Source organism: Canis lupus, chromosome 1 (assembly GCF_011100685.1).
Source record: "Canis lupus familiaris isolate Mischka breed German Shepherd chromosome 1, alternate assembly UU_Cfam_GSD_1.0, whole genome shotgun sequence".
Lineage (NCBI taxonomy): Eukaryota > Metazoa > Chordata > Mammalia > Carnivora > Canidae > Canis > Canis lupus.
In genome coordinates, this window is record NC_049222.1 from 112662481 (window position 1) to 112677753 (window position 15273).

Here is a 15273-nt window from a genome sequence, read left to right on the forward strand (position 1 = left end):
CAGTCAAGTTGACATGTAAAATTAACCACCACATTACACCAGTAATATAGTTCTGTCACATGGTTCATTCAACATTTACAAGGTCCTGTGCTATGAAATACATAAAATTAGATCCTTTCCTCCTAGGGGGAATAAGAATGATAACTCATATATAATTCTAGTAATAGCATTAAGTACTATGAGGGGGTCTAAAAGCTGAGATGTTCAGGGTAGCAAGACTATTTCTTCCACAGGGTTTCAGCGAAAGAGGGTAGCATTTCAGCAGGGAACTGAAGGATGATGGTAATGGCATAAAGGAGGAGGCATTCCTAATGAAGAAAAGAAACCGAAAGACAAAGAATCAGGAAAACATGGTGAGTCATCTAGTCTAACTGTAGTTTAAAATATGTGAGGAGAGGGGCGCTTGAGTGGCTCAGTTGGTTAAGCCTCTGCCTTCAGCTCAGGTCATTATTCTGGGGTCCTGGGATTGAGCCCCACACTGGGCTTGCTGCTCATTGGAGAGCCTGCTTCTCCCTCTGCCCCGCTGGTGTTTGTTCTCTCTCTCTCTCTCTCTCTCTCAAATGAATAAGTAAAATCTTAAAAAAATAATAAAATATATAAGGAAAAACAAAAGCAATTTGTATAATGGTAGGTGGTAAAGGAAACCTAGAGGTTCCCAATCACCCAATAGGACTTTCTAAGAACCTACAGCTTTTGGCCTAGAACCTAGAACCATTCTGAATTGTTTCAGTTCAGCTTTTAAATAGTTGTGAGAAGTAACTTACTTCCCATGCTGCTAACTTCTCCCATCTCTTAGAGTTCCTCTCCTCCAGGCCTCGGTATGCCTAGTTACCCACTACACTACAAATTTAAAAGGCTTTTGAGGGGGTCAGCAAGCAGGGTGCTGCCAGTGTGGAAGGGGAGTAGGGCCATGGAGAAGCTGTCCTGAGGGCCCAGGACAACTGACCTCACAGGTCCTGGATGCCTCATTCCTTAGTGTCAATACCAGGTAGAAGTAATTTGTCTTCTGCTTCGTGTCTGGCATTTTCTTCTCTATCCTTAGAACTGGATTTCTGTGAGGGGCACCTGGGTGGCTCAGTTGGTTGGGTGTCTGCCTTTGGCTCAGGTCATGATCCTGGGATCCTGGGATTGAGCCCCACTTTGGGCTCCCCGCTCAGTGGGGAGCCTGCTTCTCCCTCTCCCTCTGCCCAGCTGGTGTTCTCCTTCTCTCTCAAATGAACAAATAAAATCTTAAAAAAAAAAAAAAGAACTGGATTTCTGTGGCTTCCTGGTGGCCTAAAGCTTTCTGCAGCATTTTATACCCTTGGAAATACTGCTGCATTAGCCAGGGCATGCTTTTTAATGGGACCCAGGAAGCAACTCAAGAAAATGTTTGAAACAACAAGATTGCTTGCAACAATTATGCTTTTGTGTTCCATATTTATCTTGTATGCTGCTCTCTGTGTCATAAGAGGAGACTGGCCCTATTCTGCATATTGCAGTTCTTGTCAATAACCTGGTATAGTCATATAGTCATACAACCCATATGCAACCCATATGGTTGAGTTCTGTCTTGCCATTTCTAGTCCTCTAAAAATCTTTAAACGTGAACATTAAAATACCAAAAACCTTTAGTACATGTACATTAAAATATGATATAAAAGGCAAAATAAATAAATATAAATAAAAGGCTTTTGAGGAGGAATAAGCACCTAATCAACATTTACAATATATTTCATGAAACATATTTAAAGTACCAAAAAATGAATTTCAAAATCACGGAACAAATGTCTACCATCACCCACAATATATCATGCACTGTGGTAAGTCTTAGTAATATAAAAATTAATAAAAATATGCTTAGGTGCCAGTCTCGAGTTGCTTCCTGTCCCTCAGTCACAACACTTGTCATTCTACTCTGTTAACTGCCTGTTTATCTGATTCTCTTATGAGACCATGAGCTCCTTAAGGACCACTAAAACCTTTAGTTTTTATTTCCAGTATATGCCCAATATAATGCTTACTATTTAGTAGGCATTCAGGAAACTAAATACTTATTAAGAGATTGATTGAATGAATGAATGAAAAATATCAAGCATTTATGAGAATCTGTGTATGAGGCACATGGAAAAGCCTCAGATTTAATGAATATTTATTAGGTACCTATAATGTCAGTAGTTCTTGGCAGTTACTTTAAAAGTCAGAAGCAGAAGTGTTCTATAGTTTTTAGGGTATAGATCCTTTACCTCTTTGGTTAGGTTTATTCCTAGGTATCTTATGCTTATTCCATGCTCATGAGTTGGAAGAATTAATATTGTGAAATTGTCTGTGCTACCCAGGGCAATTTACACATTTAATGCAATCCGTATCAAAATACCATGGACTTTCTTCAGAGAGTTGGAACAAATCATCTTAAGATTTGTGTAGAATCAGAAAAGACCCTGAATAGTCAGGGGAATATTAAAAAAGAAAACCAGAGCCAGGGGCATCACAATGCCAGATTTCAGGTTGTACTACAAAGCTGTGATCATCAAGACAGTGTGGCCTGGCACAAAAACAGACACATAGATCAATGGAACAGAACAGAGAATCCAGAAATGACCCTCAACTCTATGGTCAATTAATATTCGACAAAGCAGGAAAGACTATCCACTGGAAAAAGGACAGTCTCTTCAATAAATGGTGCTGGGAAAATTGGACAGCCACATGCAGAAGAATGAAACTAGACCATTCTCTTACACCATACACAAAGATAAACTCAAAATGGATGAAAGATCTAAATGTAAAACAAGAATCCATCAAAATCCTAGAGGAGAACACAGGCGACACCCTTTTTGAACTTGCCACAGCAACTTCTTGCAAGATACATCTATGAAGGCAAGGGAAACAAAAGCAAAAATGAATTATTGGGACTTCATCAAGATAAAATCTTCTGCACAGCAAAAGAAACAGTCAACAAAACTAAAAGACAACCTACAGAATGGGAGAAGATACCTGCAAATGACGTATCAGATAAAGGGCTAGTATCCAAGATCTATAAAGAACTTATTAAATTCAACAGCAAAGAAACAAACAATCCAATCATTAAATGGGCAAAAGACATGAACAGAAATTCCACAGAAGAAGACATAGACATGGCCAACAAGCACATGAGAAAATGCTCCACATCATGTGCCATCAGGGAAACACAAATCAAAACCACAATGAGATACCACCTCACACCAGTGAGAATGGGGAAAATTAACAAGACAGGAAACAAATGTTGGCCAGGATATGGAGAAAGGCCCTCTTGCAGTGTTGGTGGGAATGTGAACAGCCACTCTGGAAAACTGTGTGGAGGTTCCTCAAAGAGCTAAAAATAGAACTGCCCTATGACCCAGCAATTGCACTGCTGGGGATTTACCCCAAAGATACTGATGCAGTGAAATGCCGGAACACCTGTGCCCCAATGTTCATAGCAGCAATGTCCACAATAGCCAAACTGTGGAAGGAGCCTCAGTGTCCATCAAAAGATGGATAAAGAAGATGTGGTTTATGTATACAATGGAATATTACTCAGCCATTAGAAATGACAAATACCCACCATTTGCTTCAATGTGGATGGAACTGGAGGGTATTATGCTGAGTGAAGTACGTCAATCGGAGAAGGACAAACAGTGTATGTTCTCATTCATTTGGGGAATATAAATAATAGTGAAAGGGAATAAAGGGGAAAGGAGGGAAAATGAGTGGGAAATATCAGTGAGGATGACAGAACATGAGAGACTCCTAACTCTGGGAAATGAACAAGGGGGTAGTAGAAAGGGAGGTGGGCAGGCTTTGGGGTGACTGGGTGACAGGCACTGAGGGGGGCACTTGGAGGGATGAGCACTGGGTGATATGCTATATGTTGGCAAATTGAAAAGAAAGAAAGAAAGAAAGAAAGAAAGAAAGAAAGAAAGAAAGAAAGAAAGAAAGAAAGAAAGAGAGAAAGAAAGAAAAAGGAAGGAAGAAAGGAAGGAAGGAAGGAAGGAAGGAAGGAAGGAAGGAAGGAAGGAAGGAAGGAAGGAAGGAAAGAAGGAAAGAAGGAAAAGAGAAAGAAAAAAAGAGAAGTAAAGACACAGCTTCCAACCTTAAGTTGCTTTCAGAGGACTGAGGGAAGTTAAATATATACTCAGTCAGATAAAAAATAGGTCATAATGACAATACAATCATGCTATTAAAGTTATCAAAAGGGCAACGGGAAGGCCATAGCCACAACCACATTGTTTTCCAGAGCTGTTCTTACAATCACCCTAGTTATTCTGGCTAGGTAAGAACAAACCTTTTCTACTTAATTCAGCCAAGACTAATTTTTCAGTAGGAACTATGAACAGAAACAAGAAAAGAAAAAATACAAAAAAAAAAAAAATTTTTTTTTCCAAAGAAAAACATTTCCAGCCAAGGATAGCCAGAGCCTAACCAGGGAATTCTCACTGGATACCACATGCCAAAGTCTGAACTTCCTAGATTAACAGATCCAGTTCCTCAGGCCCCTGCGCCAAGGATTTGACCTGACTTTGTTTTCACTCCCTTTTAGGAAAACCTGGGTGGCTCTGTGTGTAAACTGGCAGGTCCAGATGGGGTGGGGGTGGGGGAGTGGTTTACTTCTCTTTCTGCCCTCTAAGTATCTCTCTTGAGCTTTAATCTGGACTGAGCTTACTGGCAGCCAACTCTTTTGTCCTACCTACAGACCACTCTAATTTTGAAACCCTGGAATTTCTTCTAAAATTTTGCCTGAAACTCACCTTTCTCTGTCTTTTTTAAAGAACCTGTTTGGGGTAGGGGGAGCCTGGGTGGCTCAGTCGGTTGAGCATCTAACTCTTTTGGTTTGGGCTCAGGTCATAATCTCAGGGTGGGGGGATCAAGCCCTGCATTGGGCTCTGCACTCTGTGTGGAGTCTGCTTCTCTCCCTCTGCTCCAACCCCCCACTTGCTCATCATGTGCACACACTCAGTTTCTCTCTCTCTCTCAAATAAATAAATAAATAAATCTTTTAAAAAATCCTATCTGGAATATCTGCCTTTGCCTGAACTTTGTCAAGGATGGATGGTTCTATCCTTTAGGGGTATCCAACTGGTTTCCTCTCCTTCCTCTAAACTTACGCTGCTTGGTCTCCTCTCAGATACTTTCTTCGAATGCCACTCTGTCATCCTCCCAAACTTTGCACATGTATACAGTTCACTTGTTTAGGAAGCCTTCTCTGAGCAGCCTAGTCCAGGGAAGCTCTCCTACATCTGAACCCCAAAAATTCTCATGTCTGTTATACTTGGGGCCCTGTGTTACATTATATGCTGCCCCTATGACATTGTGATTTATGTTTACTTGTCTCATTACCGCTGACCCCGCCCAGACTATAACTTCCTTAAAGGCAAAAAACCGTATGTTATATTCCCCCACCCCTCAACTTCACCCAACCATGACTGAGAGCAGTTACTGAGCACCTACAGTATGTGAATTGTTGTTCTGGTGCTTTATGTATGTTATTTCCCTTGATCCTCACAATTTTCTCACAAATGAGAAAATTGAGAGTCAGAGAACATGAATAAAAGGCCAAGGCCACCCAGTTAAAAAGTGGCAAAGCCATGAAGGAAATCCAAAGCCTTGTGGCCTCTAAACCCCGCTGGCACCTCAAGTGGAGTAGGTGTGCCGGAACCGTTCATTGCTGACCAAGCCGTTCCCAGGGCCAGGTGGAGAGCCAAGGTACACAACACCAGGTAGCAGAGCCAGCTTGATACCGCCCTCCTCTGAAGCCCACATATGGGTCTCTCTGGCTTCCAGGCACAACCCCTTCCCCTGTGCCAATTTAGGCAGTAGCCTCACTCTGTTCCACAGGTGGCTTATTTGGAAAACCTGGGTGGCTCTGTGTGTAAACTGGCAGGTCCAGTTTACACGCATTAAACGCATTAGATGTCAGGAAGTGAGAGGTCAAACTCCTCTGAAGCAGAATCAGAGAAGTGATTCTCGAGCATTGGCTTGCAGGGAGGGAGCCCCTCCCTATGGCCACCCAGTTTCAGCTTCTGTGTTTTCCTTTCGGGGCCTGTTGGGCAACTTTAGGATTACAAGGACAAGACTTTTGCCAATAAGCCCTATCTAAAAGAGACAGATTGGTAGGAGCCCTGACACTGTGTAAACTCCATGTCAGCAGGAGGACTCCTGTGCCTCCCTTTTGACCCGGACTCAGGGCCACATCTTCCAGCTGCCCATGTGTTAGCAGGCTCCTCCACTCTGGTAGAAAGAGGTACCATTTACGGAGCACCTAGTATGCGCCAAGCACTATACCCAGTGCTTTAAATGTTGGTCTCTATGAATTCTTGTTAACATACTAGGAATAAAAGGTCTAGTACAGTAGTTAGGGACACAAACTCTGGGGTCAAACTGCCCAAGTTCAGAATCTCAGCTCCACCACTTACACATTGCATTAACTTGGTCCTGCTACTTAACTTCTCTGTGCCTTCATTTCTTCATCTGAAAAATAGCAATTACATTAGCACTTAATTCCTAGAAATGTATGAGGATTAATTGAATTAATAAATAGGCACTCAATGCATATTTCTCTTATAGTAAGTATTACGTAGGTATCATCTCCATTTGAAAGGAGTGTAGCAACTGGGTATTAAGAGAGCTTAAAAATAAAAAAATAAATAAATAAAAATAAAGGGGATCCCTGGGTGGCGCAGCGGTTTAGCGCCTGCCTTTGGCCCAGGGCGCGATCCTGGAGACCCGGGGTCGAATTCCACGTCGGGCTCCCGGTGCATGGAGCCTGCTTCTCCCTCTGCCTATGTCTCTGCCTCTCTCTCTCTTTCTGTGTGACTATCATAAATTAAAAAAAAAAAAAAGAGAGAGAGAGAGAGAGAGAGAGCTTAAGCTACGTGCCAAGGTCACACAGTTAATAAAGAACAAAGTGTGAACTTAAATCCAGGTCTGGTCTACCTGACTCTAAAGGCACATGGACATCTAAGAAATCCCAGCACTTGAAGTCTTGCATAGGGAACAACTGGGCTGGCGTAAGAGCTACAAAAGGACCCCCGCTGGAATGAAGCTCCCGGCGTCAACCTGGAGAAGTAAAAATGTGCAGGCCCAGAGCTGATCACAAGAATGTAGAGTAAAAATTTTCACTCACCCTACCCCAAGTAATTTTACACCAGTGACCTCAAGCTGAAATGAGTTTCAAAGGCAATACTGGTCTTCCTCTTCCCCCGAGCAGCCTAAGGTGACCTCCGGAGATGGTTGGCTACTCGCTGGACCCAGAAAACCCTACAAAATCATGCAAGTCGAGAGGTTCAAATCTTCGTGTTCACTTTAAGAACACACGTGAAACTACCCAAGCCATCAAGGGTATGCATATTCAAAAAGCCACCAAGTATCTGAAAGATGTCACTTTGCAGAAGCAGTATGTGCCATTCCGTCGCTACAATGGTGGAGTTGGTAGGTGTGCACAGGCCAAACAGTGGGGCTGGACACAGGGTCGGTGGCCCAAGAAGAGTGCTGAATTTTTACTGCACATGCTTAAAAATGCGGAAAGTAATGCTGAACTTAAGGGTTTAGATGTAGATTCTCTGGTCATTGAGCACATCCAGGTGAATAAAGCCCCCAAGATGTGATATAGAATCTACAGGGCTCATGGCCAGATTAATCCATACATGAGCTCTCTCTGCCACATTGAGATGATTCTTACTGAAAAAGAGCAGATTGTTCCTAAACCAGAAGAAGAGGTTGCACAGAAGAAAAAGATATCCCAGAAGAAACTGAAGAAACAAAAACTTATGGCCCGGGAGTAAATTCTGCATAGAATAAATGCAAAAAAAAAAAAAAAAAAAAAAGGCAATACTGAAAAGGAAAAGAAGTCACAAAAGGACATCACGAAGTCTTAGCGAAATGTTTTCCATAGGGAGGGGAAGTACTACCCCAGTCAGAAGAAGTTTTGGCACCAGTCAGTCTGAGCATTTTTAGTGCATTAGCTACTGTCAATCTCTAGGTCTGAATGGAGTGAAGTAACTGTAATTCCCTAAAGATAATTCTGCAAGGCCTCAAATTGCCCTCCCTTCTCACTACTGATGTTCTTTTTTCTTTTTTTAAGATTTATTTATTTGAGAGAGAGAAAGAGTGGGAGGGGCAGAGGGAGAAGGAGAGAGGGAAAATTTTAAGCAGTCTCTATGCTGAATGCAGAGCTGACACAGGGTTCTATCTCAACCCTGAGATCACAACCTGAGCTGAAACCAAGAGTGGGAAGCTTAATCGACTGAGCCACCCAGGCGCCGCTCACTGCTGATGTTCGCTGCTCACTGCTGATGTTCTTAAGAGTAGCTAACCAATCTTGCTTCCAAGGCCTCACAGAACAGGCACTCACTGTCCATCTCTGGGATTGCTTGAGGGCATGTTCTTGAGTCGTGAGGAGCTGAGAGACAAGGTGAGGGACAACTGGAGCTGCCATTCCCACCATCTTACCTATTGCAACGTTTCTGAAGGAGCCTAGTTTCCTATCTCCCACAGTCACTGTGCTCCTGAAAAAGATAGACGGCACAGGAAGCTGGACTCCTGCCCCTTTCTCCTGCATCCGCCATTCTAGCATTGACCTCTCCTGTCTGGTCCTGAGAGCTCCCAAAGGCTTTCTGGTGCAAGAATCAGGTACTGAGGGAATTGGGCCCAGAAAGTCCTATCCAAGGAAAGGTCAACTATTAACAATTCAGGACAGGGGATCCCTGGGTGGCTCAGTGGTTTAGTGCCAGCCTTTGACCCAGGACGTGATCCTGGAGACCTGGGATCAAGTCCCACATCAGGCTCCCTGCATGGAGCCTGCTTCTCCCTCTGCCTGTGTGTCTGCCTCTCTCTCTGTGTGTTTCTCATGAATAAATAAAATCTTTTAAAAAAAAAAAAAAAAGGACAGGGAGCAAATTTCATTTATCTTTGAAAATTCAGCACCTGACAGTTGGAGTAGGTGACAGTATTAGTGAAATTAAATTATTCTTAAAGGTTGGAATTAGAAACAAGCCACAAACTTGACCTGTTTCCTGCTTGTCAACTTGTCTCTAATCATCCCAAAACAACATAATACCTCTGTCACCAAAGCTCTTCAGTCCTCTGGATCCTGCTCACAAATCCAAGGACAGAGAGAGTTAAATAATCAACATCTAATTTCTGAGAACCAGCCTCAACTGCTCAGGAAGGCCCGGTGTTTCATTCTCCACCTCTCCACACCCTCACACATTACATACCCGAGAATAAAACAATGTGAATTTCAGACCAGATTAAAGAAATTTCTAACACCTTTTTAATTAACTATCTGACAGCATGTTAGTAGTATTTTGCAAAAAAGAGCAGAAACAGAACAAACCAGCTCCTGAATCACTTCCTCTCAGCATCAACCAACCTAGACCCCACACTCTGAACCACAAGCACACTCAGGCACTTGTAACAGGCATGCACATTCTCAGCACCTGCACTAAACTAAATGACAGTGACACACAAGCCATCAGGATGCCACATGACTCAAATAAGTGTGCAGCGAGCCCCCAGACAATATTAAGAACATAACCCCATCACACTTCAACACAGATGAATGCTGGGAGCTAGAGCATGCACTCGTGTCTCTGTGCCTTGTATGTTCTGTTCGCTTCTGTGGAGAAAGAGGAAAACACGAAATGGAAGCCCTGATGGCTATGAAAAGAATTTCCTGCTATTTGTTTCAGGGAACCACAGGCAGGAAAGAGCCCGGAAAGTCATCCAAACATAACCCACTCCGGAAACTGAATGTGATGCTCAAGGTAAGGCTGTGAAGGAGGTGGAAGAACAGGAAAAGAAATAATATCAAACCAAAACATGAGTATTCTGTGCAATGGCAGAGAACTGCAACTAGGCCCTCCTTCCCCAGGGCCAATGGGGGCACCTGGCTCCAAAGACTCTCCCCACCACACCCACGGTGGACGTCTTCAGGCCACTGAAATAAACACAGAGCAGTGCAAGAAGAGACACCAATAGAATTGCCAACTTGCTCATTTGGGGAAAGGGAGGCACACGTGACAGAAACAGCATTCAAGGTTCTGCCTTTCTGCTACTAATCATAGAATCAGAGCTTGAGGGCAAGAAGGAACAGAAAACATTATCTCAAGGAAATTCAACTTCAGATAAGAAAACCCAAGTCCAGGGTAGGCTAGTGACTTTCTCAGGTAACACTCAGTTCACACACTACTAAGAACCAGCTCTCCTCACTCCCAGCCCCGGGCTCTCCCCCTACCTCTACAACTCCTGGAGGAGGAGGCTGCTGTGGGAATATCCCTCAAAGTGAACTGTATAAAACTCCCTTGTCCTCACTCAAGGTAGGGGTGTAACTGGATCGGCCCTCCAAATTCAGCAAGGGGTGAAATGAAGACTGTTATTTCCTCCCATTTATCTGCATTGCCTGGCTTGGAGCCCTTAGGGAGATTAACCCTCCATTTCAGAAAAGCCCACTGCCATGGGTGACAGGGTCTCTACCCCACATCCCAGGCTGTGGCTCCACTGTCCCCACTCTCACAGGGTGAAGCAGCTAAACTGCATGGAAAGCTCCACCTGCAATGCCATTGCCCCTCTCAGCATGGCCCCCACAGAGCCTGAACCCCTCCCTTGTTCCTCTGCCCTCCCCTAGTCTCTGTATCACCCAGATGGTAAGCTACGCCAGGGGACAGGGAGAGAAGTGAAACCCACCTTGAGTGGAAAGAGGCAAATGAAGGGTGAAAGGAAAATGTGAATAAAGGACGCTGCCTCCAAATGCCTCCCTATCATAAATGTCAGCATGATTTCATACATTCTCGGGAAGGAATGTACCCCTCCAACAGCCCAGAGGAAGAAAACAAGCGTAGACTGCATTGTTGATTCACAGAGGGACCAGACCCAAACTGTGGGTGACTAAAGAAGCCAAGATTCCACTGCCTTCCGGAACCCAGACATCCAGCCCCCTCTCAGTAGTCTCAACTATCCATGTTAGAGAAATTCTGCTTTTGGTTGCTGCAGGGTGAGACCTGTGGATCTCAATTTTTAACAAACATCCCAGATAATTCTGATACAAATAATCAAGACCATCTCAGAAAGTCCTACCTTCTCACTGCCCCACCTGACTCTGAGTAGCTAAGAGCACAGGTTGTGAAGTCCCCAGACCTGGCTTCAGACTCTGGCTCCTGTGCAAGAGCTGCAGAGAGCTGAGCAGATGACTGCAGTTGAGCCCCCGCATCTATAAAATGGGGTTCATAAAAGTACCCACCACATGTGTTTATGGGGAGCTCATGAGGTGATCTAGTTATTTACCATGTTTAGCACACTGCCTGGCAGGTAGTAAGTGCACAGTATTTGCTGGGTACTAGCTGTTCTACTAGTTGTCAGTTGTACTATAATTAGTAAGCACATCATGTTTTATATTGTAATATGTACATATAAAACTCATCACTCCCAAGAAACTGACAGGTCAAGTAACTTTTAAGCTAAGGATTTCTAGAGCAAGTTGCTTTGCTAGCTTAATCCTAAATTACCTCTGCCCTGTGCCCTGCTAATCTCACCACCCTTCTTCTGCCCCTGGATGCCAGGCTCTCAACGAAAGTTTAAATTTACATTGTGCTTTATTTTATGATGAATGTCAAGTGTTTTGTCAGTGTGTTCTGATTGCCTACTCTTTTCTATTAACTTTCTCCAAAGCCCTTGCTTGTCTTCCCTCCTTCCCCTCTCTTCCCTCATCGACCCACAGCCCCCATTTTCCAAATGATTTATAGACAGTTAATAAGTGATCCCTAGGCAAAGAATATCCATCTGGCTGAAACCCTGAAAAATCACTTTGATCAACAGAAAAGGTGGACAGAGAGTAGAGCTCAGGCCTGCACACCCATGGCCTTGTGCTGAGGGGACCAGGCCAAGCTGAGACAGGTTCTGGGCACACTCCCTCTTCTCCGTCGCTTCCTCCACCACTTCTTCACCCCAGCCTGGCCTCCTCATAGAGCTTCTCCCCACTGTCCATACAGTATTTCCACCAGGACAGTCCACAGGCATCTCATACAAACATACCCAAAGCTGCGTTTAGCATCTCAGTCCCAGGCCAACCTATCCCTCATCCTTACCTCAGGGCAAATGGCACCTGACCCACCCAGGAGCCCAAACCACACACAGCTCCAAGTCATCGTCAGCCCCCAACCCACCACCACCCACACTGGTCACTCACCAAGGCCTGCCAGTTCTTCAAATGGCTCTCCTGCCACTGCTCTCCCAGCTCAGATCTGACTCCCAGGCAGACTCCCCGCAGCTGCAACAAACCAGATGCCAGAGCGTATGTCCTGAAACACAATCTGACCAGGTCACTTCCCACTGAAAGCCTCTGGTAGTTAGTTCCCCACTCACAGGACTTCAAACTCCTTAGGCTGGTTGTCAAGACTTTCACAATTTGGGAGAGCCCTGTTCTTCTTGCTACCAAAGAGAGCCCCAAAATAAGACCAGGCCAAAAATATCCAGTACTCCACTCTAACCTAAGAGACCAGCCACCTAGGGAACATGTCATCTCTCACACAGACATCAGCCAAAATTATTTTATATAATGGTGGATCATTGGGCCCTGAAGGGATGATATGGACTTTAATGCGGAAGATAAGGGAAAAGCATAGCCAGGATGTTCAAGCCGCAGGGCCTGTGCTCTTGTAGCCAAAGCCCCTCATTGTGCACATGCCAAAACTAAGGGCTAGAGAAACAAATCTCCTAATTCAAGGACAGAGTTTTAGTCACCAGCACCAGGGCCGAGGTCCCCTGGCCCACAATTCTGCTTCTTCTACCAAGAGGCCTAGAAGACTCTCCCAAGAACAACCATGTGGGATTCCCATAACCTTCCTTTTTTCCTGGACATAACTCAGGACTCCCCAGCACACCCCATAAGCCTGCAGATTCTCAGATGACCTGGGAGGAACAGAACAGGAAGTCTCGAGCTTTGGCACCAGTTCAGAGTGGAACTCCTAAGGCCAAACACAAGGGCCTTTGACTCTAGGTGGAAAAAAAGGCCCATTGTCTTGGTGGGTGGAATCAAACCATAATAGGAGCAAGGAAACCAGTTTTGTGCCTAGAGATGGGGACTTGGCCCTCAAACATCAGGGTGGAGAGGGGCAAGGGAGAAAGGAACACATAACATACCTTAAGAAAACAGAGGCAACTGCAACAGTTCTTACTCATTCCTGGGTTTTGTTTTCTGTTGTGTGTTTATTTGTTTTCCCTCACAGAGAGTTCTGCATGCCCTCCGAGTCCCCCAGGATCTAGGAGGACCAGGAAAAGGTGTGGCTCCCTGGAGAGTAGAAGAATCAAGATGAAATTTCGATGACTCCATTATGAGACTGTTAGTGGAGAAAGGAGCCACTCTACCATTTCCTTAATTGCTGGTGAAACCCCCCCCCCCCACCACACACACACACAAAAACAACTCAGAGCTCGCTACAGATCAACAAAGGCAACAAACTCTTCCTGCAAAATACCAGGGACATATATACAGGACAGGGGGATCCTGCCCACCCCAGTACTGCAAGAAACAGGAGGGAAAGAGTAGAAAAGCCAGAGCCTTAAACAACAAATATTTCTTTCTCTTCTTTTCTTTCTTTCTTTCTTTCTTTCTTTCTTTCTTTCTTTCTTTCTTTCTTTCTTTCTTTTTATCTATCTTTTTATTTGAGAGAAAACAAGCTGGGAGCGGAACAGAGGGAAAGGGACATGCAACTCCGCACTAAGCGTGGAGCCCAAGTTGGGGCTCAATCCCACAACCCCGAGATCACTATCTGAGCCAAAATCAAGCATCAGTCATTCAACCCACTGAGCCACTCACGCTCCCCTAAACAACAAATATTTCACGAGCACATTCTCCCTGGACACCAAGTCCAAAGCTACTTGATACAATTCCCAGTTGTGAGAGTGTCTTGGTTTGCCCTATAACAGGTCTCTGATCTTATTCCTTGGTGCCTAGAATCTCATTCCTTTGGGTTTGATCCACTGGGGTTATGGGCCATTTAGATTTAAGAACAAAGTCTACTGTTCCTAGGCCGCGAAGGGGGAGGAGGAGGGAATCTACTGTTTCTCCCTTCCTGCCCTTGCAACAGCTGTTCCTCTGCCTCTAACACCCTTCCTTCTCCTGCTCTTGCCCTCAGCAAACTCAAAGGGCATGCTCACTCAGCAATCTTGAAGGGGCTCCCGCAGGCAGATGAGAGCTTCCCTCTCCCTGCTCCCACAGAACATTAATTTCTTAGGGTTTTGGCCATATGGATATTCTTTACCGGGGGACAGGGGTGTCACATATAACTGCCTATTTAGTCTTCTGGAAAATGGGGGCTGTGAGTAGATGAGAGGAGAGGTGAGAAGGAAGGAAGGGCTTTGGAGAAAGTTAATAGAGAAGAGCAGGCAATCAGAACACACCCTATAAACCAAGCAGCCCTCACTAATCCATTCCGTGCCCAAGTGCTATCTATGTACAGAGGTGAGTCGGTTTCCTTTATTTTTTTTTAAGATTTTATTTATTTTTTAAATATTTTTATTAGAGTTCAATTTGCCAACATATAGCATAACACCCAGTGCTTATCCCACCAAGTACCCCCCTCAGTGCCCATCACCCAGTCACCCCAACCCCCCACCGACCTCCCTTTCCACAACCTTTTGTTCATTTCCCAGAGTTAGGTGTCTCTCATGTTTTGTCACCCTCACTGATATTTTCACTCATTTTCTCTTCTTTCCCCTTTATATTTTCACTCCTTTTATTTATTTATTCATGAGAGACACAGAGAGAAAGAGAGGCAGAGACACAGGCAGAGGGAGAAACAGGTTCCATGCAGGGACCCTGACGCAGGACTCGACCCCAGGACTCCAGGATCACGCCCTGGGCTGAAGAGAGATGCTCAACCGCTGAGCCACCCAGGTGTCCCATGAGTCAGTTTCCTATTCAATGAACGCTTTTCTCCCTTTTCTGCTCTTTCCACCTGCACAGCTCAGTGCTGGATCCTCTGGTTTGGCCCCAATCCCAGGTCTCTAGTATTAGTCTAAGAAGACAAACTCAGGAGGGGCTATTTATGACATTCTGGAGTAATGATACTTAATGTTTTTATTTTTGAAAATTAAGGTAAAGTATGAAAAAGAAAATACCTATCATCTACTCAATTTTCCACCTGTAATCTAGACCTAATCATTGTTTAATATTTGGCCATATTCTTTCCAGTCTTTTTCCAGGTGGCAGATTGTAACCATCCAGAATGCAAAGATCAAATACTTTCTTTTTCCAGTTCTTACACTTCTGGAGGTCAGAAG

The 15273-nt window shown here is 44.4% G+C and overlaps 1 long non-coding RNA gene and 1 pseudogene across 9 annotated transcripts in view; one reads left to right on the forward strand and one right to left on the reverse strand.

The window, feature by feature from the left end:
* The window catches only part of LOC102152075, a 95476-nt gene that overhangs the window by 35826 nt on the left and 44377 nt on the right, over positions 1-15273 (reverse strand). For 8 of the 9 annotated variants that reach the window (XR_005354586.1, XR_005354587.1, XR_005354579.1 and 5 more), the window contains 3 exons: positions 13132-13279; positions 12179-12259; positions 6411-6465 (listed from right to left, as the gene is read on the reverse strand). This is a non-coding gene — a long non-coding RNA (uncharacterized LOC102152075). The remainder of the gene's footprint in view (positions 1-6410; positions 6466-12178; positions 12260-13131; positions 13280-15273) is intronic. The other variant, XR_005354584.1, reaches the window with a different exon arrangement.
* On the forward strand, positions 7185-7779 carry LOC106559866 (annotated as a pseudogene).